The sequence below is a fragment of the Cervus canadensis genome, chromosome 2 (assembly GCF_019320065.1).
Source record: "Cervus canadensis isolate Bull #8, Minnesota chromosome 2, ASM1932006v1, whole genome shotgun sequence".
Taxonomy (NCBI): domain Eukaryota; kingdom Metazoa; phylum Chordata; class Mammalia; order Artiodactyla; family Cervidae; genus Cervus; species Cervus canadensis.
In genome coordinates, this window is record NC_057387.1 from 87,747,321 (window position 1) to 87,774,971 (window position 27,651).

At 44.9% G+C, this 27,651-nt stretch overlaps 1 protein-coding gene across 4 annotated transcripts in view; it reads left to right on the forward strand.

The window, feature by feature from the left end:
• Positions 1-27,651, forward strand: part of GLIS1 (GLIS family zinc finger 1) — a 238,449-nt gene that overhangs the window by 117,732 nt on the left and 93,066 nt on the right. The window lies entirely within an intron of this gene.

Below are 27,651 nucleotides of genomic sequence, written 5' to 3' on the forward strand. Positions count from 1 at the left end.
GGCTGGTTTGGACCTCTGTGAGGCAAGGTGGAAGGACCTCTGATAGGAGAGGCCATCATGGGTAGACAAGTGTGGACACTCAGGGGCAGCATTGTGAACACCTGTGCCCCTGTGTGGGCCATTGAGCCTGGCCTGCAGTCTGTACGTGGGTATCATTTCTGCACGGATGGATGGACCAATCTGAATGGGGGTTTGGGAATCAGATAGGCCGAGGTTTGAATTAATTTCTTCTCTGAGCCTTTGATTTCTTCATCAGAAAAATGGAGAAAGCATGAAGATTAAATAAGATTTTGCTTATGTAGTATTGGGCCCAGCTCCTGGCACGTAGCAGGAGCTCATTTTATAGTGGCTGTATACCCTGGAGAAAAAGCCGGGGCTGAGAATGCAGGATGCTCTTTAGGCTGGGGAGATAAGAATGTCAATAGCAGATGCCCAGTAAATGTTTGCTGAGTGAATACTTGAGTCAATGAAGAATGTATGGATAACAGTTTGTGTGTTGGGATTTGGCCCAGACCTGGACCAAGTGATAGAATCTGTGACTCTGTGACTCCCTTATGATGGAGGATAAGCCCAAGGTTACTGAAGTAGCTCACCAGCCCCCACCTGCTCCAGCACCTGCTCATCTTCATTCCTGGGCCTCCTAGTCCCAGCTCTGAAATAATCAAAGTTTCCAATACTTGCTTTTCCTGTATGTCTGGTCCTTGTACTTTGGATGCTCTTCTTGCCCTGTCTTCTTGGCAAATCATCTTTCAGTATTTAGCTCGAGTCATCTCCTGTAGGAGGTTTTTCTGACTTTTTTCTGCTCAGAAGTGAGACAAGGAGGTCCATACCAACGAAACCAGGTGTGTCATTCAGACCTGGACCCACCGGAAGCCGGACTTGTGGTTTGTTTTCTCTTCAGAACTGGCCAGCAGGAAAACAACCCTTTATTATAGGAGTAATCATTAGCCTTTCAGTGGGTGTCCAGTTACCCACATTCCAACAAGCCAGTGTTGCTTTGTCCCCTGGTTTTACAGTAATTTCCCTGATGACTGGAGATGCAAGCATCTGTGGATCTTCCTATGTGTTTATCCTCCTTTGAGAAATCTATTCACATCCTTTGTTCACTTTTATTTGGGCTGTTTATCCTTTTATTATTGAATCGGGAGAGTTCTTTCTATATCCAGAATGAAAGTTTGTTAGAGATGTGTGTAGGGAGTATTTTCTCCTATTCTCTGCCTTGCCTTTTCGGTTTCTAAATGGTGTTTTTCAAAGAACAAAGATTTAAACTTTTGAATCAATCTAGTTTATCAACTGTTTCTTTTGTTTCCTGCTTTTTGTGTTCTAAGAAACCTTTGTCTGTCTTAAGGTATACTCTAGAAGTTTTATGGTTTTAACTTTAAATTTAGGTTGACAATGCATTGTGAATTAATTTGGGGGTACAATGTGAGATAAGGGTCAAGGTTCATCATTTTTGTACAGGTATCCAGTTATTCTAGCAACATTTATTGGAGACACTTCTTTCTCTCATTGGCTTGCTTTGGCATGTTAGGGAAGAATCTTTTGACCATAGTAGTTTGGGTTTATTTGTGGACTTGCTGTTTGTTCCACTGATCTATGTGTGTGAGTCTGTTCTTAAGCCACCACCATGCTATCTTGATGGTTGTAGCTTTATGGAAAGTCTTAAATCAAGTAGTGTGACTTCCCTAACTTTGTTCTTCATTTTTAATATTGTTTTGGCTATTCTAGCGCCTTAATATTTTACATATATATTTTAGAGTTAACTCTTTTACCAAAAAAGCCAGCTGTAACTTTGATTGGGATGACATTAAATGGATAGATTGACTTGGATAGAATTGACATCTTAGTATTGAATCTTTCATTCATAAAAGTAGTATCTCTTCTCATTTATTTAGGTCTTGTTTACTTTCTTTCAGCAGTGTTAGTAGTTTTCAGTGTAGAGATCTTAGAAAACTTTATTTAACTTTGTTCCTAGGAATTTTATGTTTTTTGGTGTTATTATATGTTGGGTTGCTTTTAAAATTCCATTTCTCCATTCATTCCTCTAGTATGTAGAATTATAATTGCTTTTACATGTTGACCTTATATCCTGTGACACTGCTAAATTAATTTATTCTTTTCTATGTTTTTGTTTTTGGAGATTTCTTAGGAATTTCCATGTAAGCAATCATGTCATTTGAAAATAAATAAAGTTATGTTTACTCTTTTCCTATTTTCATGCCATTTTCTTTCTTTCCCTAATTGTACTAGCTGTGGAACCTCTAATAGCAGTGGTGAGTGTGGACATCCTTATTTTGTTCCCAGTCTTAGAAGAAACCATTGTGTTTCGTCATTAAGCTTGATGTTAGCTATAGTTCATCATTGATATAATTTATTATATTGAGGAAATTCTTTTTATCCTTAGTGTGCTGAAAATTTTTATCGTGAATTGTTTTTCTGCATCAGTTGAGCTGATGCATCTCCTTCATTCTTTTTTTTTTTGCATTTCTTTTAGTTTTATTTATTTATTTATTTTTATTAGTTGGAGGCTAATTATTTTACAATATTGTAGTGGTTTTTGCCATACATTGACATGAATCAGCCATGGATTTACATGTGTTCCCCATCCTGAACCCCCCTCCCTCCTCCCTCCCCATCCCATCCCTCTGGGTCTTCCCAGTGCACCAGCCCTGAGCACTTGTCTCATGCATCCAACCTGGGCTGGTGATCTGTTTCACACTTGATAATATACATATTTCAATGCTGTTCTCTCAGATCATCCCACCCTCGCCTTCTCTCATAGAGTCCAAAAGTCTGTTCTACACATCTGTGTCTCTTTTTCTATCTTGCATATAGGGTTATCCTTCATTCTTTTGATTTAGTGTATCATGCTGATTAATCTAGAACCTTGCATTCTGAGGATAAACCTCACTTGGCCATGATGAATCATTCTTTAAATGTATTGCTGGATTTGATTCTTTAGTTTTTTAAAAAGAGTAAGTATCAAGTTTGATAACACTTTAATCAAATATGAAACTGTAAAGATTAAAAGAAGTTGGTTGTAAACCATAAAAAGTACTAAAAGATAGGTAAACTAATAAACTAAGAAGTAGCCTGAGCAGCCCTGTCACCATTGTGTGTTAGTTGCCAAAAGCAAACTAAATAAGTTTCTTGAGAAGTTAGCAAAAGAATCCCAAAAGTAGGAGTAGATGAAAGTGAGAGTAGACAAAACAGAAAATGATGGAAGAAATGTGTATTAGTTTCTTGAGGCTGCTGTAACAAATTACCACAAACTGGGTGCTAAAATAAACAACAGAAGTTCATTCTCACAGTTTTGGAGGAGTCTGGCGTTGAGGTGCTAGCTCTGCAAGCTCAGGGAGAGCATGCATTCTTTGTCTGGTCCAGCGTCTGGCGGCTTCTGGCATTCCGTGATTTGTGGCCACTTCACTCCCCTCTAGTACCTGTGGTCATGTTGTCTCTTTCTCGCTGTGTCTTTCCTCATATGGACCCTTCTCACTGGATCTAGGTCCCACCAGGATAATGTCCTCATCTCAAAATCCCTAACTTCTTTACACTGGCAGAGACCCTTTTTCCAAGTAAGGTCACATTCCCAGGTTCCAGAAATTTGACATAGACATGTCTTTTCAGGAGCCACCATTCAACCTACTGCAGAGTATAACTTCAAGATTTCCTGTGTTAAACATTGACATTTGGTAACTCATAATGAAATACACTGAATAGTGTGTACTAAATAAGATGACTAAACCAACCCATGGTCCTTGATTTTGACCTGCTTAATGTTTTTTTTAAATGCTGCTCTGAACACAAAATCCGAACTTATTAACTAAAACTAAAACCATCTCTTCCAACACAAATGGTTGTCATCTTTATAAATGGTTGCAATAAATAAGTTTTGGATAACTGTTGGGATAATTTGGGAATGTAGCCACTTGGCGAAGTAATTTGTGGCTAATTGGCTTTTGATGAATTGGTCATTCGACACATTGATTGTTGGCCAACTGGCACTTGAAAATTGATGTTTCTCAAGTTGGACTACCTCCCACAATGGGCTTGGGGCTTGATGTCTGGGGCCAGGCTGTGAGGCCCACATGGGCGCCTGGCAGGCTGAGCACTTAGTCAGGGATCCAGAGATGATCTTGGACCAGGAGGGGAGAATCCAGAAGACCTGACCACTCCTCAGCCTTGGCCGCAGGCTTCATCCTGAGAGCCTGAGCTGGGCAAGGCTGTGTGAGATTTGGGGCACACAAATCATAACAGAATGAGAGTGACTTTCTATTACCGCATACTAGGCTGAGTAAAGCGCCTGTGGGCGTTGTCTCATTTGCCCGTCATCACAGGTGTGTGCATCAGGTAGGATCATTTGTATCTTACAGATAAGGGAGATTCAGAGAGGTTGAGTTACTAGCACACCAGTGGCAAAGTTCAGATTTCAGACTAGGTAAGCTGTCTGTCTCTAAAGCCTGTGTTCACCACTGGGCCAGAATGGATCGGACGAAGTTCTTGGCCTCAAGCAGCTACTAGTGCAGTCAGCTCCTTCGTCAGGAATTTCTGAGGATCTCCTTGAAGCCTGGAGCCCTTTCCTGTTTCTCCAGATGAGGAGGCTGATGCCTGGACAAGGTGTGAGTTTTGTCAAAACAAAGGGCACCTGATATCGGTGTCAGAGTGAGGATTGGAACCAGGCAGGGTCTCGTTCTTCCCCACCCGGCTGCCTCTATCTCCAACCTGGCTCCAAGATTTCTGCCTTGTGTTCTTGTCTCTGAAAGTGGGACAGACCCCAGTGGCCTCCCGCCTTCCATCCCCCAGCCCTCCTTGTTTATGTCCACGTTAATGGGCCTTTGCAGGCTGGCCCAGCTGCCGGGCGCAAGCCAGCGAGCCACCTGGAGCCGCGTCTGCCATGGAATGTTTACGGTGCACGGAGCCGAACCGAAACAACATCCATCTTGTTGACTGGTCCCAAACACTGCGCTCATTCACAGCCTGCCCGCTGACGGGGTCCCTGTGCTTGGCCGGGAGCTGTCACAGCTCACCCGGCAAAAGTTGGCAGTGAGATGGGTGAGAAGAAAGCAGGAGGGCTTTGGGGAGATCACACCCTGAGCCCAGAAGGTCCCCCATCCCAGTTTCTATTCGCCCCATCCTGTAACCAGATACATCTGTTAGGATGGTACACTGTGACGTTAGGGTTGGTCTGAAGAAAAGATGCTGGGCACTGAGATGGCATCAGGAGCACGCCATGGGCATTGGTGAGGCTGGATGAGATCATCTGGGTACACGTGAAGTGCCACGTCCTGGAGGCTGACGGCCCAGCCCTCTGGCGACAGCTAGGGCTGTACCCCAGACAGACCTGGCTAGAATCCGGGCACGGCTCTCATCACCTCCCAGACTCATTCTCATCACCTCCCAGACTCACTCTCATCACGTCCCAGACTCAGTTTCCTTATCTCTCAATAACCGCTGCCAGAGCTTATGGGAGGAGCTTGAAGATACACTCATGAATGAAGTTGTCCTTGAGTGTCCCACTTTTGCCAGACACTAGAGAGAGTGTTACCCTCCTCAGCTCCTGTAAGAGGTAGGAGCGAGGTGCCATGGAGTGAATGCCTGATGGAGACTTCAGAGAACTGGATTTTGTCCTGACTTGGCCACTGGCTGTGTAGATTTGGACGAGCCCCTTGCTTTCTGTGGGCCTTGGTTTCCCTTTTCTGTAAAACAGGAGGCTGAGATTAGATGATCTTTCAGGGCTGTTTTAGCCCTAACATCTTACGGTAGAGTGATGAGGGATGCTCCTCAGTTAGTGTGTACTTCCTTCTCCGCTAGGAATGGGTCCCCTGGACCTGTGAGCAGCCCTGTTTGGGGGGAGGTGTGCAATGATCACTATAGCCCTGGATGAGGACACTCATCTGGAATCACCAGCCCTGGGATTGAATCCTAGTTCCGTTTCTTTTTAAATATGTTACTCAGGAGAAGTCATTTCACCTTCCTGGGCCTCAGTTTCCTCATCTGTAAAATGGACTGGTTGGTCATCTGACAAGACTGTGGAGAGGCTTGATGAAAGATTTAGCATAGTGCTCTGCCCTCCAAAGTCCAGACACAATACTTACATCTTATGGTAAGGGGTCTTGGGGGCGATCCCCAGAGTGCCTGGGAGCAGCCAACCTTGTAGGGAGAGGGTGGCAGAATCAGGGAAGGCTTCACAGAGGCAGTGACCATGCTGGAGGAAGGATACAGGGAGGCATCCTTGTGCAGGAAAGAGGGATGGGTCTCAGTCCTGGCACAGACCCATCCCAGAGTCTTTTCCTTTGAAGGGTCCAGGTCGCTCACCAGACTCTGGCTCCTGAGGGAAACTCCAGTGTCTGGCTCGCCTCTGTGTGTTTGTGCCCAGGCCTGGCACATGTAGGAGCTCAGGATCGGAGGGTGGACCGGTGCTCTCTTCAGCCTATTTGTGAGAAAGCCGTGGATTCCTGTGGGAAGTGGCAGGCATGTCAGGCAGTGAGGAGTCCTGAATGCTAGGGCCAGTGGGAGGGAGAAGTCAGGGTCTTAAGACCAGCCCCTCCTCTGGGTAATGAGGCCTCTTGAGAGGGCATTCACGATCGCTCTCTGGGGTGAGAAGAGAACAGGAACATGTAGAGACACCTCTAGTCCACTCCTGTTTCACAGCAAAGGCAGCTGAGACCCAGGGGCTGGGGGCTGCCCAAGACGTGTAGTGAGTCTTCTGGGAATCCCAGAATGCTGGGTTCAGCTTGCCTGCCTGGCAGGCCTTTCTCTGGACTCTTGACCTGAAGTATGGGAAGAGGGCTTGGGACCAAACTCGGGGGCAACTGGACCAAACTCGCGAGCACTGATTCATTCATATTAGATGAGAACCCAGCTCCCTCCTCATGGAGTGAAATGGGACCTCGTGGTCCTTCCTCATCGACAACGCATGTTGATGGCGTGTCCCTGAATGGGCTGTGCCATCAGCTGTATCTTCCTAGACACTTGCAGCCTCAAACATCAGAGTTGGGTGGACCTGCATGCACGGGGCAGCTTGGAGCAGAGCCCAGGCTGGGCCAGGGCTGAACCTGCAGTCTCTCAGCCCCTCACCGAGGCCTGCTCCTGTTTGGAATGAAAACACTGCTAGGTGCTGCTTCATGTTCCTTCCAGCATGTTTTTGGAAATGTTCCTTATGTTTCCATCTCCCACCTCTCCAGAGAAATCAGTGGGTTTCAGAGAGTGAAGCTGTAATGGCTGGAGTCATGGTCTGTGGCCTGGCCAGCACCCCTCCCTGTTCCCTCCTCCCATCAGGGGCCCGCATCTTAGAGAAAAGGCCTCCGTCTATCTTGATTTTCAAGGTAGCAGAGGTTCGAATGTCACTCAAGGCCTTGTTCAGCTCTCCCCTGATGTGTTCTCTGCATTTGCCCTTCAGACTGTCATTTGACGCACTTACATGTGGGCCACGCTCACAGTGCAGAGTGAGCTGTGATGGGGGCCTCGTGGGGCGGTGGTCGTGCAGAGCAAGTAGTGATGGATGCTCAGTTTGGCTGGGGGATGGCACGGGCAAGGGCGGTACTTACGGGGCAGGTCTGGGGAGCTGTGGGCAGCTGGGTGCAGCTGTCGGCTGACAGTATGTTGGGAACCTTGGAGAAAGGGGCTAGACAATGGGAATGGATAGAAGGTACAGGCTTAGGTGCTGCTTGGCTTAGGCACTCAGAGGGTGTCTTGTGGGGTAGTGGGAGCCATGGGAGGTTAGGAGCAGAGGGAAGACCAGACGGATTTTTGTGCTTTGGGAAGAGCACCCTGGCTAGAGTGGAGTGGCTGTGTCGCGTCCAGGTGAAGGAGGGTGGTGGTTTGAACTGAGGCAAGATCGGTGAGGATGGGGAGGAAGGATGGACTGAGAGCTGTCAAATGAGGGGTGTATGGGCTGAGGGGGTGGAAGGGACTGAGTCAGGGGCACAGCAGGAGGAGAGGAAGGTGTGGTGTGGGGGAGGAAGGGAGCAGAGAGGTGAGCTTGCTCCCAGGGTCTCAAGCCTCTGCTCCCAGTCCTGGAAGACTCACCTGCCTGAGACCCTCTGTCTGACCTGCCTCTCCTGGGGCTTCCAGGGTCAGCCTGACACCCCCTCCCGCCCCCCGCCACCTCCTGCCCTCTGGCACAGGGCCTGGGCTGCCCACTTGCCTGCCCTGGAGAGCTCTGGTGGGAACCATGAGCCTGCTGGACAATGGAAATGAATAGAAGATACAGGAACCTTCCTGGGTTCCTTTTGGGCTCAGGGCTGTCTGTGTTTCAGTGAATCCAGAAACAGGTCTTCAGGGCTGCAGAGTTAGACATCCCTGGCCGAACCCCAGCCCCCATGCTCACCTCGCTGTGTGACTTTGGAGGACGCCTCCCTTTCCCCATCTGGAAAACGAGGAGTTGGCCTGGTCAGTGGCTCTCAGCGCTTCCTCTATCTAACAGGACCCTCTTTGTACTGCCTCCTTTATGCTCTTAAAATGAAATTTGTAGATAATGGAACCCGTTAGCACCAAAAGTTCTTACAAATTCCATATAATATTTCAACTGTATCATAAAGGAGAAATGAAATGGAAGAAACCCTTAAGTCATCTGTGGTTCCCCATATAAGCGCCCAGAGAAGTTGCCAGTTACTCACACCTGGAATCCCTAACCAGACCTGCCGGCTACAGATGCAGAGACGTCACTAGCGGAGTGACTGAGGGTGACGTTACTTTCTGAACTGGTGAACAACTGGTCAAGTTCCAAACAAAACACAGTACCGGCTTTCCTCCATTTACGTGGTAGTTCCATTCCTGGAAAATTCAGTATATGGTAAAAGCATGAAAAAAGCAATACTTTGTGTTTATGTGTAAAATGGAGCTGTGTTTTAGGCTTAGATGACCAGGTTGCTTGTTTACAGATATTCTGAATGTCTGGAAGCAAATTCACAACTTAGTGTAGGGCTAACCCACCCTGGGCAGTGAGTTGGCTCTTCCCTGGCTCCTCCCAACTAAATAACAGCGACTCCCAGTCTTTGTGACACCAGATCTCCCCCCAGTGACTTTCACTGTGCCCTCCCTGGGGGTGGAACCTCCACTCTGGAGAACCCCTGTGGCAGTGATGACTGTGGGCAGGCGCCTTGTGCCTTGATGGATGAGGATGCAGACTGAAGCACTGGCTGTAGATCCTCGAGGAGGGCAGAGGAGGAGAGCGGAAAGCCCTGTGGGTTACAGCTGATCAGGGAGGGCTTCCTGGAGGAGGGACCCTGGGAGCTGAGTGGTTTCAGCCCTGGGTCCCGGGAGAGGGGATTTTTCACAAGCCAAAGTAACTTCTATGACTTCCTTACTAGGCTTTGCCAGCCTTTCTGTCAACACTGTGGAACAAATGATCTTTCCCAACAGTCTAGAAATTCTGAGCCTCTCTGAGGTATAAGGAACTATTCTCACTGTTCCATGTGGCATCTCTGAATGTACTCTCTACTGAAGGTTGGGGCATCTTCCACAGCATGGTGGTATTTTTTTTCCAGTTAGAACAACTGATCCTTCCCCAAGAGACCTGAGAAGAGGGAGAGGATTTTAAGGTGCTGCTATCTTGCATGCCCTGACCCGCCTGCAGCTGCCTGAAGCTGGGGCATTTTCCCTCATTGGCTGTATATCTTCCTTCTTGCTTTATAGATACTTTTAGCAGTTCAGAGGGATATTTCATCTGTTGGGGGGAAAAACTGATAATGGGCATAGGAGTTAACTAATTAGCTTGATTTAAGGGCAGGGAGCTTTTTTAAAAAGGCCAAATATGAAATAATAAATATATGCCTGACATAAACATTTATGGTCTTGTGTTTACTGAAAAAACACAGATGGAATATGTTTGTCTTCAAGAAGTTTTTATAGATTTTAACAGCCTTTTCCTCTGGATTTCTTGTCATCCCATTACTCTCCTGTTTGGGACTTGGACAAAAACAAAGGGATTTTGGTGACCATAACTGTTGCTCTCTGATGGTTTAGGCCAGGCAGGGACTCGTGTGGGGTTCAGGGCACCCTAGGAAGTGGCAGGCCTACTGATTGAGAAACATGGGGATTATGCAACTTTGCAATCAGAGAATCTCCTTATGTCTGATCTGTAACATCATAGGGTATTAGAACCATAGTAATTTAAATGCTTAGCTGTATGTAATTGCATCATCTCAGAATGAGAGAATCATGGAAATTTAGAATCCCAGATGCCTAGAAATCTCTAATCTTAAATTTTGGAACCATGATGACTCACTATGATGAAATGTAGAGTCTGAGAATTTTAGGGGTATCAGAGTTTATTTACTAGACCACCCCTCCCCCACCCCTGGGAAATACGCGACTCTGCTGAATGCGTGCCATGCTTTCTTCTGGCAGCCTGTGGGTCCCTGCTTTGTGCTGCTGCTTCCTCACTCATTCAAGCTGAAATCTGGCGTGTGTGTGTGTCTCCTTGGGAACTCTAGCAGTCATTTCCCTCTAGTGTGCTCTGCTGTGCTAAGGAGCTTCAGTCCTGTCTGACTTTTTGTGACCCTACGGACTGGGGCCCAGCAGGCTCCTCTGTCCATGGGATTCTCCAGGCAAGAATACTAGAGTGGGTTGCCATGCCCTCCTTCAGGGGATCGTCCTGACGCAGGGATTGAACCTGGGTCTCTTATGTCTTCTTCATGGGCAGGCTGGCTCTTTACCACTAGCGCCACCCGGGAAGCCCACATCTAGTGTAGCTGCAGCCTTTCTAGGGAAGGATCTGAGAGGAGAGGGGGAGGGTGGGGGGTGGGAGGCTGTGAGACTGCAGAAGGGGCCAGGAAAGAACAGCGGCTCCTGCGGAGCAGCTTGAGGAGGGGAAGCCGTGGGTCCTGAGGACTCCCCGGGCTGTGCATCCCTCTTGTCAGCCGGCTTATGTCTTGTGAAAGCGCCTGTCTCCTCAAAGCTGTCATCTTGTGTAAACCTTCAACAGGAAGGGTACCCAGGGGTCCTCTGAGCCAGCATCTGGGAGTACCCACTCCCCCCGTGCCCTGGAATTGGTGGCGGTGGACTGGAAGGGACGGGACCTATCACACACCCATGTGCTGGAGGACGGCCTGTGCCGAGTCAGGGGCCGCAGTCTATCCCAGCGCTGTCTTTGGTCAATTCTCAAGGATGGATTTTGGCACAGTCTTTTCAGTTATTGAAACAATATGAAATATTTTGAAATATGTAATACAGTGATTTTAAAATATTTTAAAATTTATGTACAGTAAAAAATCACTAAAAAAAAAAGTGTGTGTGTGAACAGTTTTGTGAGTTTTGACAAATGCAGTCATGTTATCACCATGACAATCCAAAAAGGAATGGAAGTTTTAGAAAGCTCTGCTTTGATAAAGCCAACTCTCTCCCTGTAGCTACTCTTTTTCTTTTAAAGTCTTTTTTCAACATGAAACTCAGATAGTCTTCCACACTATCAGTCAAGTCTGGTTGCTCTTGCTGTCACCATCCTGTGGCTTTCTGCTACACTGGTATGAAATCTGGACCCTCGAACCTTCCCCAGTGGTCCAGTGGTTAGGACGCCATGTGTCCATGCAGGGGACTTGGGTTCGATCTCTGATCGGGGAACTAAGATCCCACATGCTGCACTGGGTGTGGCCCAAACAAACAAAAACAAAACAACAGCAACAAAAAGCACAATGAAAAACAAACAAACCTGGAGCCTCAGCAGGACTCTCAAGATCCTGCAGGTCAGCCCAGCTTCCCCATCACACGTCTCTCTCATCCTTGCTCGCTGGGCTCCAGTCACACCTGGCCTTCTTGTGTTCCTGCTCTGGAGAACACTCCGGCCTCAGGGCCTTTGTACCTACTTCTCCCTATGTGATAGCCCCTCCCCCAGGTGTCCATGTGGCTCCCTCCTTCCTTTCACCAAACCTCTGTGCAGATGTCCGCCTCTCGGAGGAACCCACCCCAACTGTCCTCATCTCTCTGCACTTTCTAGCTTGTTATCTGTAATTTATTTCACATTTATCCCCACTTGATATTGTAGTGTACATTTATGTTTTGACTTTTGAAATTGTCTTCTCTGTGATCAGAATGTCAGCACCATGAGAATAGAGATTTTCCTTCCTTGTTCATCGCTGCATTCCTGTGCCTCATCCTGGCACAGAGTCAGCATTCAATAGACATATGTTAAATAGTGAATGATTAATATTTGATGTATTGATTTTCTATTTTTTTTACTATTCAAGTTAATTTCATGTACATGGAATTTTGAATTTCTTTTAATATAATTCTTAAAAGTTATTTTCCTTTGTAATCAAAACCTTTAGTAAATCCAGTAAAACCCATGATAAGATACCTTGAGATAAGATGCCTTCATATAAAATATGAGTAGCCATTGTCCGTAGCTCCCGTTTTTTGTCCGGCCTCTCCACAAGAGAGTTCTTCTTTTCTCTGGAGGTTGCAGGGGATTATGGGTTTAGGAAGTTACTGCCTCCTAACCATTTGAGGTTTTCTTAGCTCCTGATGTAGTGTGTACTTTGTGATAAGTGGGCTGTTTCTGACATTTCTAATAAATGAAAACATCTTTCCCCACATATTAACTGAAAAGCCACCAAAAATACCATTTTAAACTTAACTGTAGAATAACAGGGCTTTGCATTTTAAAGTAATTGAAGATTTCGGACCATGCTTAATTGCATTATGATGGAATTTTACTATATTTAATAGCTATATAAAATTTCCAGAGTAACTTTACTATAGTTTATATAATCATTTTTCTATTTATTGGATATACAGGCTATATACTATTCTTTTCCATTATAAATGACCTTGAAACTGTTAAATTAACATTTTTTTTAAAAAGTGAGAATACCCAGAGTGGTAAGAGTAGAAGGAAACAGGTATTTTCTTGTACTACTGATGGTATATAACTGATATATTCCTTTTGGAAGGAAGTGTGAACAGCAGATAGCAAAGTTCTTTAAAATTTTGCATATCCTTTGACTCAGCAGTCTCACATCTAGAAAGTTATTCTAAAACTATAAATGTGGGTGGACATGAAAACAGATCTATAAGGACATTCATTATGTGATTGTTTCTAGTTTTAACCTTTTAAAACAAGATTAATCCTAACTATGAAAGATAGATTATATAAAGTATATACAATCATATAATGGAACACTATGCAGTCATTAAAATCATATGTTGGAAGGGGCTTTTTGCAAAGATTGAGGGCAGGAGGAGAAGGGGGCAACAGAAGATAAGATGGTTGGATGGCATCACCAACTCAATGGACATGAGTTTGAGCAAACTCCAGGAGACAGTGAAGGACAGGGAAGCCTGGCATACTGCAGCCTGTGGGGTTGCAAAGAGTCGGATATGACTTAGCGACAAAACAACAACATGGCAAATAAGCTTATATCAGACTAACCTTTCCTCTGAATAAAATGTGAAACCCAACTGTTTGAAGGCATCAAGAACTACCAAAACAACCAGGACTTGAGGGTCCAACACCCTGAAGAGAAAGGAATTATGCCGAGGTGGCTTTGACACTGTGCCACTTCGTCCTTTCGGGCATTTGCCAGATTGCAAGTTGTATAGCACCGAGGGTCAGAGAGCTGAACGGAGCTTTCTGCAGCCTTACAATGCTGGAGATACAAAAAGGGGAGTTTAGGGCCACCCACCAAAGTAGGCAAATTTTGAGGGGCCAAGATTCCATGGAGATAGACGGTGTCAAAAGATGAGTTGAATGGCTGATTCATATCAATGTATGACAAAAAAAAAAAAAGATGAGTTGAACATTCAGTGTTGCTTTTCCTTCCAAGATATTTGTTGATTCTTAAGTGGTCTAGGCTGGTGTGGCTGAGAAATCGACAGTGTGGCAGTTAAGTGACTGAGGAACTAAGCAAAGCTTTCAACAGCCTCAAATTCTGGGAAATTATATTGAAGTTCAGTGGCAACCCAGGAAGAGGAGTCCTGCCATCCCAAGCTTTCAGCTGGGGTCTCTGAAGGGCAGCATCCTCGGAGAAAGGGTGAACCAGAAAGAGAGCAACCTTTACAAAACCTAAAGCCCAGCTTTAAAACAGTGAAATTCTAGGCTGGGTAAAGATGATCTTCCTCTCTTTTAACTGCGTTTGAGAAACAGAAAGAAATTCTCTCTGGAGGAAGATTTCATTTGGAGCCTGTACAAATTTCATGTTGGATTCAGTCAGAAATTACCAGGGATACGAGGAGGCAGGCCCAATGGGGGGAAAACATACAAAAACAGACTCACAGGTGGTCCACATGTTGGATTTATTGGATATAGGATTTAAAATAACTGTGATTAATATGTTCAGTAACATAGATTACCAAATTGAGAATTTCAAGAGATATCTGAAAGCTATAAAAATTAATCAAATGGAAAACTACAAACTAAAAAACAACAAAAAATTTAAGAACTCAAAAGATGGATTTAATGGATTTAAAAAATTTTTATTGGAGTATAGTTGCTTTACAATATTGTGTTACTTTCTACAGTACAGCAAAGTGAATCAGTTATACATGTGCATATATCTACTCTTTGTTAAATTCTTTTCCCATATAGGTCACTGCAGAGTATTAAGTAGAGTTCCCTGTGCTATACACTAGGTCTTTATTAGTTTTCTATTTTATGTATATTGGATTGGCCAAAAAGTTCCTTTGGTTTTTAAATAAAAATAAGGGACACATTTTTCATTTTCACCAAAAACTTCGTTGAACAATGTATTTACCATTTTGCTCCACTACTGTCTGCCATTTTGAAGGCAATTTCATGATTCCATCTTCCCAAAACTTGTTATCTTTTCCAGCAAGCAACTATTCCAGGTGCCTTTTACAGTCTTCCAGGAAATTAAAATTTTTTCCATTAAGGGAATTTTGTAAAGACCAAAACAAATGGGCATCTGAAGGTGCAATGTCTAGTGAATGTGTTGTATGAATCAGAACTTCCCAGCTAAACTGTAACAGTTTTTGTCTGATCATCAAATAAACAATGCCATATTGTGTTATCCTGATGGGAGATTCTGAGTCTTCTGTCAACTAATTCCAGACGCTTTTTGTCAAGTGCTGCTTTCAGTTGGTCTAACTGGGAGCAATATTTGTTGGAATTAATCGTTTGGTGTTCTGGAAGGAACTCATAATAGAAGGAGGACTCCTTTCCAATCCCACCATACACACAACATCACCTTCTTTTGATGAAGGTCAGCCTTTGGTGTGGTCGGAGGTGATTAATTTCGCTTGGGCATGATCTCTTCCGTTCCACATTATTATACAGTATTCATTTTTCATCACCTATCACAATTTGTTTTAAAAAGGGAACGTTTTCCTTATGCTTCAGCAGAGAATCACATGTGGAAATATGGTCAAGGAGGTTTTTTTAGCTTAACTTAAAGTGAAAGTCGCTTAGCTGTGTCTGACTTTTTGCGACCCCATGGACTGTATAGTCCATGGATTACTCCAGGCCAGAATACTAGAGTGGGTAGCCTTTCCTTTCTCCAGGGGATCTTCCCAACCCAGGGATCGAACCCAGGTCTCTTACATTGCAGGCAGATTCTTTACCAGCTGAGCCACCAGGGAAGCCCAAGAATGCTGGAGTGGGTAGCCTATCCCTTCTCCAGGGGATCTTCCTGACCCAGGAATCAAACTGGGGTCTCCTGCATTGTAGGTGGATTCTTTACCAGCTGAGCTACCAGGGAAGCCCCTCCCTTAAATTATGTGAAACCCAAACATCAAAGTGATTATCATAACCAAGTTGGTGCAAATGATTTTCAGCTCTTGATTTGGATATTCTGAGTATGTTGGCTATCTCCTGTGTGGTATAACGTTGATTATTCTCAATTATTGTCTCGATTTGATCTTTATCAACTTTGACTGGTCTACCCAACCATGGAGCATCATCCAACAAGAAATCTCCAGCACAAAACTTTGCAAACCCTTTCTGACATGTTTGATCAGTCACAGCACCTTCTCCATACACTGTACAAATCTTTTTTTATGTTTCAGTTGTGTTGTTAACCTTTCTTGAAATAATAAAGCATAATATGCCAAAAATGTTGCTTGCTTTCTTCCATCTTCAATATCAAAAGGGCTATACAAAAATTTACTAATTTTGATGTGTTTTTTAAATGCACGCTGATATGACAGATGTCACAATGCAGTCTAACAAATTTGTTTCAAATGAAGTTAAAGACAATTAAGTGCTATTAATACTAGCCTACTTGGGGAAAAAACCAAACAAATCTTTTGGTCAACCCAATAGTATTGTGTATATGTCAATCCCAGTCTCCCTATTTATCCCTCCCCCTTCCCTGCTGCCCCCTACCCCCAGGTAACCAAAAGATTATTTTCTGCATCTATGATTCTATTTCTGTTTTGTAAATGAGTTCACTTGTACCATTTTTTAGAAAAGATCCCACGTATAAGCAATATAATACGATATTTGTCCTCTGTCTGATTTACTTCACTCAGTATGATCATCTCTAGGTTCATCCATGTTGCTGCAAATGACATTATTTTGTTCTTTTTTAAGGTTGAGTAATATTTCATTATATGTATGTACCACATCTTCTTTATCCATTCCTCTGTTGATGGACATTTAGATTGCTTCCATGTCCTGGCTATTATTTAAATAGTGCTGCAATGAAGATTGGGGTTCATGTATCTTTTTGAATTTTGATTTTCTCTGGGTATATGTCCAGGATTAGAATTGCTGGATCATATGGGAACTCTAGTTTAATTTTTTAAGGAACCTCCATACTGCTCTCCATAGTATCTTTTCCTACCAACAGTTCAAGAGGGTTCCCTTTTCTCCACACTGTCTCTAGCGTTTATTGTTTGTAGAATTTTTTGATAATGGCTGTGCTGACTGGTTTGAGTGATACTTCATTGTAGTTTTGTTTTGCATTTCTCTAATAAATTAGTGATGCAGAGCATATTTTCATGTATTTTCTGGCCATGTGTGTGTCTTCTTTGAAGAAGTGTCTATTTGGATCTGCCCATTTTTGATTGGGTTGTTTGTGTTTTTGTTATTGAATTGCATGAGCTGTTTGTATATTTTGGAGATTAATCCCTTGTCAGTCACTATGTTTGCAGATAATTTATCCCATTCTGTGGGTTGTCTTTTTGTTTTGTTTATGGTTTTCTTTCCTGTGCAAAAGCTTTTAAGTTTAATTTGGTCCCATTTGTTTATTTTTGTTTTCATTTTCATTACTCTAGGAGGTGGATCAAAAAAGATCTTGCTTCAATTTATGTCAGAGAGTGTTTTGCCTGTTTTCCTCTAAGGGTTTTATAGTATCCAGCCTTACATTTAGATTTTAATCCATTTTGAATTTATTTTTGCATATGGTGTTAGGGAGTGTTTCAATTTCATTCTTTTACATGTAACTGTCCAGTTTTCCCAGCACCGCTTATTGAAGAGACTTTCTTTTCTTTATTGCGTATTCTAGCCTCCTTTGTCATAGATTAGTTGATGATAGGTGTGTGGGTTTATCTCTGGACTTTCTATCCATTCCCATTGATCAATAGTTCTGTTTTTGTGCCAGTACCATACTGTTTTAATACTTTGTAATATAGTCTGAAGTTAGGGAATCTGATTCCTCCAGCACCACTTTTCTTTCTCAAGTTTGCTTTAGCTATTTGGAGTCGTTTGTGCTTCCATACAAATTGTGAAATTTTTTTTTGTTGTTCTAATTCTGTGAAAAATGCCATTGGTGATTTGATAGGGATTGCATTGAGTCTGTAGATTGCTTTGGGTAGTACAGTCATTAATATTGATTCTTCCAATCCAAGGACATGGTATATCTCTCAATCTATTTTTTGCATCTTTGACTTTTCATCAGTATCTGGGTAGAGGCCTTTTGCCTTCTTGCGTGCATTTGTACACACTCTGTCATGTCTGATTCTTTGCGAACCCCTGGACTGTAGCCCTCTAGGCTCCTCTGTGCTTGGAATTTTCAGGCAAGAATATGGAGTGGGTTGCCGTTTCCTCCTCCAAAGGATCTTCCTGACCTCGGGATCAAACCTGTGTCTCCTGCGTCCTGCAGCTCCTGCATTGGCAGGCATATTCTTTACCATTGTGCCACCTGGAAAACCCTGGGATGCCATAGTATCTATCTACAAATAGATATCCAGTTTTTGTCATTTGAGCACAGTGCTTTGAATAAAGCATCCAATGGACTAGACATCACTGACAGTCATTTTAATCTCAATGTTTTATGTTGATGTGCTTTTTAAAAAACAGTGAGCATTTACATAGGTGGCTATGTTGAGTCCATTACATATCATTTGTATAATTCAATATTCATAGGGCACAAATGCATCACAAGATGTGTTTTGCAGTCAAAGACAAAATTAAGGCATGGTCCCTGCTCAGAAGGCTTACAGTCTGAAAGGCATTAAGATACAGGGGATATACTATAGGGGCAAAAAACTTTATAAAAGATTTTCACGTGAAGATTTCCAAGTCTTTGATGATAATCAATGGAATGCCTTAATGAAGGTTTTGGAATGGGAATTAAAGAGAAGGTACATATTTGGATACTGTCAGAAAAGACCTATTTGGTTTGTTGGGTATAATGAACAAGTGATTCTCAGCTGATGGCAAGAAAATAATTCCCTGGGTATCAGAAAACTTTGGGCTGGAAAAAAAAGACTATGATTTTTCAAAATAAGATGGTACTTTCTGCGTTTGATTAAATTTCATTTCATTTGTTTGAAAAATTAAGCTAACATTGAAGGATTGCCTCCTTAGGTAGAGTCAGGCCCAGGTATTTTATTCTTTTATGTGATGGTAGGTGGGATTATTTCCTTAATTTATTTTTCTGATCTTTCACTGTTAGTGTATAGGAATGCAAGAGATTTCTGTGTATTAATTTTGTGTACTAAAACTTTACTGAATTCATTGATGAGCTCTAGTAGTTTTTGGTAGCATCTTTAGAATTTTTCTGTATATAGTATCATGTCATCTGCAAACAGTGACAGTTTTACTTCTTCTTTTCCAGTTTGGGTTCCTTTTATTTCTTTTTCTTCTCTGATTGCCATGACTAGGATTTTCAAAACTACGTTGAATAAAAGTGGCAAGAGTGGACATCCTTATCTTGTTCCTGATCTTAGAGGAAATGCTTTCAGTTTTTCACCATTAAGAATGATTTTAGCCTGGGGTTTGTTGTATATGGTCCTTATTATGTTAAGGTAGGTTCCCTCTCTGCCCACTTTCTGGCTTTCCTGGTGGCTCAGATGATAAAGAATCCTCCTGCAACACAGGAGACATATGTTTGATACCTGGATCAGGAAGATCCCCTGGAGAAGGGAATGGCTTACCCATTCTAGTATTCTTGCCTGGAGAATTCCAAGGACAGAGGAGCCTGGCAGGCTGCAGTCCATGGGATTGCAAAGAGTGGGACACAACTGAATGATTAACACTTCACTTTCAGGTTCCCTCTATGCCCACTTTCTGGAGAGTTTTTATCATAAGGACTTAATAGGTTAGATGCCGTTAAAGATTGATAAATTGGAAAATAGGTTATTAGACAATATCTAGACAGCACATGAAAGTTAAAAAAGGGTGAAAAATTCAGGAAAGAGCATAAGAGAGATATAGAACATAGTGAAGAGGTCTAACATACATTGTTGCCTCAGAAAGATAATTGGCAAAAGTAATGTCTGAGTGATGACAGCTAGTAATTTTTCAATATGGACAGTTTTCCATGTAGAGGAGTGGAGGCTGCTCTTTCCTTAATGTCAAAGAGAAGTTCCCAACTTGCATTTCATGCCTGTCCCTGAACCAGTCACAGTGGCAGTGTGGCTGGGGAGATTAAAAGGTGCTGACTGCTTCAGACTTCTGTATCCTACCCTAAAAATTGATAAGAACAATGAGAGCAGACATTTACGTAGTGCCTGCTGTGTACCAGGCGTACTGTTCTTTGTACTTCACGTTTGGTATGTAAACCCTTTTTAGCTACATAAACTGTGGCGCAGAGAAGTTAGGTCACTTAACTTGGACAAGGTCACAGCTAGTAAGTGGCAAAACCAGGATTCAGTCCTCATCAGTTAGACCCTAGAATCTGCACTCTTTTTCTGCTATGTTATACTTTCTCACCTTCTTAAGCCCCACAGATAGATGTGGAATTACAGGACCCTACTAGGGTGAGGAAAGGAGAGAATGTATGCTAAATATTATGGACTGGATGTTTGTGTCCCTCTCCAAATTCAGATGTTAAAGCCGTAACCTATAGTATGGCTGTATTTGGAGATGGGACCTTTAAGGAAGTAATGAAGGTTAAATGAGGTCATGATGATGAGGCCCTGATCCAATGGGATTAGTGTTCTTATAAGAAGAGACACAGAGCACGTGTGTGCTCTCTCTGTCCTCCCCTCTACCTCCATGCAACCACTAGGAGAGGCCATGTGAGGGACATAGTGAGAAGGTGGCTGTCTGCAAGCCAGGAAGAGAGCCCTCACCAGAAACCAAATCAGCGAGAACCTTGATCATGGACTTCCAGCCTCTAGAACTGTGAGAAAATAAATTTCTGTTTTTTAAACCACCCAGTATATGATATTTTGTAATGTCAGTCCAAGCAGATGCATACAGTAGGAAAGCAATCAGCTTGCATTGACCCTAAATCTCTTAATGATATGGAGCAATGTCTGGGTCAGTACTGCCTTCCAAGTCTGAGAGAGCTGGGCTTTCTTTGTGATTCCACCATTCCACAGATGCATGACCTTGGGCAAGCCACTTACTCTTCCTCTGGAAAATGGCATTAGTAATTCTGGCAAAAAAAGAGCCTAGTACTGTGCGTTGAACATAATGGGCACTTCATGAACTTTAATATTCATGATGCATTACTAAATGAAAAAGGTGGAATACAAGAAAATAAGCATATCATTCTTCTTTTTGTAAAAAAAAGAAAAATTACGTGAATACTTAGGGAAATACCACAGAAGTTTATGTGAGGTCATGATCATGTCTGCTCTGGCTCTCTGGTTTATGACTGTTTACATGATGTTTAGTTTCTACTTGTTGCCTTGATACATTTTCTAATTTTTTTCTATGGAAAATATGTGCTAATTTGATAGCAATAAGAGAGTCTGAGGGGCAACTTGGCATATATCTGTTTATATACTTACCTGCACCTCCATGTGCAGCCAGCCTTGGGCTGCTCAGTTCCTGGCCCTGGTTGGGACAGAGTTGCAGGCTTGCTCTGCTTTTCTCTGCAGTGCCATCCTGAAGTGAGCATGCTCAGGTTTTAGTGGCCTGAGTCCCCATAAATCTAGCATAGATTTAAAGGAGAATTTATGGAGTTTTTTGTGATCCAGGGTAAGGGACGCTGGGCGGCCATAAGCCTGGCATGAGGCCTCAAGCATCAGGCTCTATAGCTCCAGGGGCCCTGGCAAGGTTACAGGCCCTCTGATGGGACCTGTGACACCCCAAGAGGGCTCAGAATTGAGCATCCCATCCTGCAGGGCTTTTGAGACTGGAGAAAAAGCTCGGATGTCCGCCTTCCTACTTCTCCTCTTTCAGAAGGTCTCACTTCCTGCTGATTTCTAGGCCTTGGGTTTGATGAGGTGGGAAAAGAGGGGATGACGAGGCAGCATGGAGGAAGAAGGGCCCCTGGGATGCAGATGCAGCACCAGCTTGGCTTCTGCTGAGCACCCTTAGAGAGCCAGCACTCACCTCCCTGGGCCTGAGAATGTAGTCTGGTGTCCCCTGATGTTTGGGGCTCCTTCTGCTTGGGCCTGCCACTCCCACTGCTCACAGGGGAAAGCTGAGGCTCAGAGATGGGGCTGCAGAGCCCAGGGTCAGACTTAAGACCCTGTTGGCCTGAGGCTGCCCTCTGCGGCCACTGGGGTGCACTGCCTGGGAGAACAGGCTGCTGTTGCTGGAGACACATCACCCCAGGGAGGCTGTGACTGTGTATCCCCATCTGTCAAGAAAGTAAGAGAGAGACTTTTACTAAAGTACTGGCTACACTGGTATCACACCTCTACGTCTGTTATCTCATTTACTCCTCACAGCCACCCTTGGAGCTGAGATTCTTATTCCTCTTTTACAAATGAAGGAATTGAGGCTCAGAAAGTAGGGTCAAGCAGCCAGAAAGTTAATGATGGCGCTAGGACTTCAACCTAGGTGTGTGTGTGTGGCAAAACTTGTTCTGTTTCCCCAAGTCACAATGTCTGACATAAAGTAAACACGAAAGAGAACTTTGGACAATTGTTGTAGCCTCCCATTCCCCAATGTTTCATAGCACCTCCTGTGGGTCTAACCATGTGCTCAGAGTGAGGGGAAAAGCCCTGGTGGGGCCAGGTGTCAAGAGAACCTGCTTGCTGTGTGACTGGGAACAGCCTCTCTCCAGTCCAAGCCCCTGTTTTCTCTTCTGTGTGTGAAGAAAGTTGGACAAAATCATTTGTCAAGATGCACTGACATTCAGCAGTTCTGGAGCTCCAAGACCCTTGTCCTGAAGGATTTCACAGACTCTAGGGGAGGCCAGGCTTTAACTGCATGTGAAAGCATCAGTGTGGGGGTATAGATCAGAGTCTTACAGTCCCCACCTTGTGGTGATGTTGAGATTTAGAGATCAAACTGATGCTGAAGCTGAAGCTCCAATACTTTGGCCACCTGACAGGAAGAACTGACTCATTGGAAAAGACCCTGATGCTGGGAACGATTGAAGGTAGGAGGAGAAGGGGACAACAGAGGATGAGATGGTTGGATGGCATCACTGACTCAGTGGACATAAATTTGAGTAAGCTCCAGGAGTTGGTGATGGACAGGGAAGCCTGGCATGCTGCAGTCCATGGGGTCTCAAAGAGTCGGACACAACTGAGCGACTGAACTGAACTGAACTGGGAGATCAAACATGTCAAGTATTTGGCAGATGCTGGGTTAGGTGCACCCTAACTGGCAACTATTTGCAGGGACTGACCTATGCAGAGGTGGGAGAGCGGGAAAGATCAAAGAACATTCCAGAAGGAGATGCACTTCTGCTGAACTTTGGGGTCCCAGAGGGATTTGGAAGGCGTCATGCACCCTGAGTGGAGGGCAGGGGGAAATGCAGCATGACAGCAAAGTGCTGTGGGAGTGGGAGGTAATGCCCGGATAGGGGGTGAGCCCAGGCTGTGGGGACCCCCAAACCAGGCTGAAGGCACCTTCATTTATCAGATGCCACCAAGGGCCGGCCCTGCAGTCAGAGCAGACAGTGATTTTCATGTCATCAGCTCCCTCCCGTAAAATGCTCCTGTTTTACAGATGTAGAAAGGTGTAATTGTAAAGCCCACCTCTAACTGCTGCACTAGATTGGGGTCAGTATGTTACAGTCCAAGAGCCAGTGAGCTCTTCTCAATAAAGTTTTATTGGCACACAGCCCCATCTTCTGTTTACATGTTGTCTGTGGCTGCTTTTCACAGTAAAACAGATTCAGGTAGTTGTGGCAGAGAATGTATGGCCTGTAGAGCTTAAAATACGTACTGTCTTGCCTATACAGAGAAAGTTTGCTCTCTGAGCCCTGCATTTGCTGTGTGAGCTTGGGCGAATTGTTTGCCCCCTCGGAGCCTCCCTGGCCAGCTTCTGGGGGTTGTAGCAAAGCTCATAGGGGGTGGCCATGAAATGTTTTATGGACTGTAAATTGCAGTACCCTATCACTAACCGGGCACCTGGTGAGCACTAAAAGTCTGCCTATCCATTAACAAGGAGCAGTCATCATGTAGGCCTTCCTAGACCCAGCCACTGGCTGTTCCTGGGACAAGGAGGTGGCATCTGGGCCTGAGATGCTGAATGCATCATTGTCCTTCTCATGCAGACTTGGCAGTTTTCAGTGTACATTAAAATTCCTGTGGGGAGTCACCTTATATATGGTACCACTTTATAGCCAAGTCATTACGGTAATTTGCAAAGTGCTGTGGTGTGTAACTAGAGCCACTTTCTTTGGATTTGCTGGCTGTGACCTCATTCAGGCTGCCCAGTCCTACATTTGGTGATACCTTAGCTTTGGGGGTTTGTCCTTCTGAGCCTGGTCTCAGGGTCATCCAGACCTGACCATCCCGGGGTCATACTTCTCACACAGGGCCCTGCCTCCAGCCCTGAACTAGACTCAGGGATAAATGGAAGAAGTAGTTATTATTATCATCACTATTGCTTTTTAAGTGCTTAATGTGAGTTAGGCACCATGGCAAATGCATTGTGTTCGTGATCTCACTTAATTGTCCCCACAATCTTGTGAGGTAGGTGTCAGCACCATTTTACAGATAAGAAAACTGAGACTTGCAGAGGAAACCAAACCAAACTCTTAACCTAGCCGGGGGTGTGCCAGTCCAGGTTCTTCTATGGATTTTCTGTGTGACTAAAGCAGGTCCTGACCCTCTCTGAGCCTCAGTTTCTTTATCTATTAGTAAAATAGATGGTTACTCAGTCCCAGGCCTGACATTCTAGCTTTTCTCATCAATTTGCAAAAATAAAGAGGATCCTGTCACCCTCCAAGCCTCCCAAGAAGCTTCAGTTATGTGGGGAGAACCAAGTCCGAGGTCTGCTTTTGGCTCCCTGTGGTACGGAGGGAGGCATAACTTCTGGGTGCCAGTCCCTTTTTAGGGTACCCACAGCTGCCTCAGGGCAGCGGGGCTGATGTGTCCCTCTCATTTCCCTGCCTTCCCAGAGAAGGACGCCACCCCTGCTTCCTGGAGACAGACAGTAAGCCAGGGTAGGCCCTGCGATGCCCTTGGGGACAGAGAGGCTAAATGCCAACAGGCAGAAAGGCAGTGGGGGGGCCCAGGGTTGCAGAATGACAGTAACCACATCTTTCCAGTAGTGGCGGCATCTCTGGGACACAGCCTCTGCTTTAATTTCTAGGTTTTGAGAATGCATGTGGCCTGGAACAGGGTCTGGCATGGGTTTGCGGAGACCTGGGTTTGGACTTAGCAGTTGCCATGTGACCTTGGGTGGCCACTTGCCAGCTCTGGTGCTTCTGTCCCTCTGTGAGGTGGGGAGGCCAGTGCTTTCATCAGGGTGCTGTGAGGGTCACGTAAGACCAGGGCTTGAATGGACTTGGAGCCCCGAGTAGTGCCTAACTGTGACCAAGGGGCTCCTTCCTCTCTCCTTCCCTTTGTTTAGTGTAGGAAAGCTTCTTACTGTGTCCAGTGGAGAAGAAGCCAGTAGTCCCCAACTGTTGGTCTAGTAATGACTATTTCTTCCCCCGAGAGGTGATGGGTTTATATCTCAACTGAGCCCCTTACTCTCTGTGTGACCTTGGTAACCCACTAAACTTCTCTGAGTCTTTGTCTCAGATGGAGTGGTCTTACCACCTGGCAGAGTTGTTGCAAAGATTGGAGTTTAGGAGTCATTGTAATGAGTGTACTTTGACTTCCCCAGAGGCTCCGCAACATGATCTTATTGGAGTCAAAGTTGGGGATGCTTGCTTCAGAGTCCACAGTTATTGATCAGTTGACTGAGAGGCAACAGGACGGGACTTGAGCTTTGAAGTCCGAGGGATCTGGGTTTGTGTTGTGACCCTACCTCTTACAGACCTCAGTGCCTAGGGGAAGGCACCTAATCTGCAAATCTCAACTTTTCTCATCTGGAAAATGGCTGTAATGAGTCCACCTCACAGGGATGAATGCTTCAAAGAATCAAATGTTCCTGGTAATCAAGTGGGAAGGCTTGATGAATAGGACTTGATACATGCTGGGCTGCTGGGCACCTTCCGGGGCCTTACCTTCCATCTCTCCACATGTCTTCCTGTGGGAAGAAGGAGCAGGTAACCCAGAGTGGGTAGGTTACCCAACGGGCCTGTTGGGTAAAGAACCTCAGAACCACATCCTTGACTCAAAGGCTCTGGAAGAAAGACCCTGGCAGAACAGCCCCACGTGATGATGAAGCTGTCTTTGTGCCAAATGCTATTAATGGTCATAAAATTATCCACAGTTTTCTGAGGCTCAGTCCCAGGGTTTGCCTCAATGGGACAATAAAATCACAAGCAGAAATGATGTGGGAAAGGCAGAGACCGCCAAGCAGAGACAGAATTAAATGAGTGGCAGCCTGCTCTCATTAACTCAGGCTGTTCACATTCGTTACCAGGGATTTCTTTTTAATTAAAAAACGGTCAATTTATTAAAAAATAAGCTTGTGAGGGGCTGGCCAAGCAGCAGCCAAAGCCGGCGGGAGTGAGGTTTCCTCACAGCAGGACGTTGGCCAGTGCTTGGCCTGAGAAAGTGACCAGAGGGCCACTTCTGAGGACATGCTTGTCTGGAGATGCGTCAGCTGCCCTGGGACCTTGAGAGCATTGCATTCTCACCTGCAAACTGTAAAGAGCTTGGCAGGTGAATGCCTGTGTCTGCTGGAGCTTTGGGCACATGGCGAATTAGCACTGAGGGTCTGGCCTCCTGTGAAAGGGCTGCCGTGGTGGCAGGCAGGGTAGAATTAGGCTTGGGGGAGCTGGATCCTTGAGAATGAGGTTGGACTTTTGTCACTCTGAGAGGCCACTTTTTATCACATAGGGATTAAAACATGGGGTTTGGGTCTGATGGGCATGACCCAGACTGTTACTAGCTGTGTGATAAAGTGAGCAGTTTAGCCGTCCTGAGCCTCTACTTTCTCCTCTGTACAATGGGTATAACCCTGATCTGTCCTTGCAAGGGCAGCAGGAGGCCCCGATGAGGCAGGGGAGTGAGGACCTGCGCATACTGCTCAGCAAAGGGCACTTCTCTTGTCCTTGTCCTTACACTTCCGGGCTAATTGTGCACTGATATCAGCTCTTTTCCCATCTTACTGGTTTATCTTGCTCAGTGTTGACAGTCCCCAGACAGTCCTTGGGCCTTTTGTTGTTTAGTCACTAAGTCGTGTCTGACTCTTTTGTGCCCCCATGGATTGTAGCCCTCCAGTCTCCTTTGTCCATGGAATTTCCCAGTCAAGAATACTGGAGTGGGTTGCCATTTCCTTCTCCAGAGGATCTGTCCGACCTACGAATTGAACCCACATCTCCTGCATCGCAGTAGGATTCTTTACCCCTGAGCCACTGGGAAAGCCCCCTTGGGCCTGTTCGTAATGTTTTATCACCTCCATCAGACACTCTGTACTTTTCAGAGTGCTGTTTGATGTTAAGAGCACTTTCCACTCCTGGTATCCCTCTTACTAGGCACCCACGCTTGCCTGGGGGCTCTGCACCTCGGCTCTCAACACCTGACAACATATCTGGAGAACTTGGATGGCTGTCCCTATTTTGTACTGGGGGACTCAGCCTTGGGGAAGGACTTGTCTGAGTCACAGGCTTGGTTGGGGGCAGGAGGGGCTCACGTGGGCCTCACCAGGCCCTGAAGCCCATACCCTTTCCTCGTTAGCATAACCCTGGCAAGTGACTGGGTGGAAAGTTCAGGAAGACAGGCTTTGGATTAACCCTCATCACACTGTAAATGAGGAAACTGAGATGCAGAGGGGGCAGTGAACATGTAGCAACCATGCCTAACATTTGTTTATACTTTATATAGTTTTTAAGGGCTTTCTGTAGATTTCAAGGGGCTTCCGAGATGGCAGAGAGGTAAAGAATCCACCTGCCAATGCAGAAGCCGCAGAAGATGCAGGTTCAGTCTCTGGATCAGGATGATCCCCTGGAGTAGGAAATGGCAACCCACTCCAGTAGTCTTGCCCGGGGAATCCCATAGACAGAATAGCCTGGCAGACTACAGTCCATGGGACTGTAAACAGTTGAACACGAC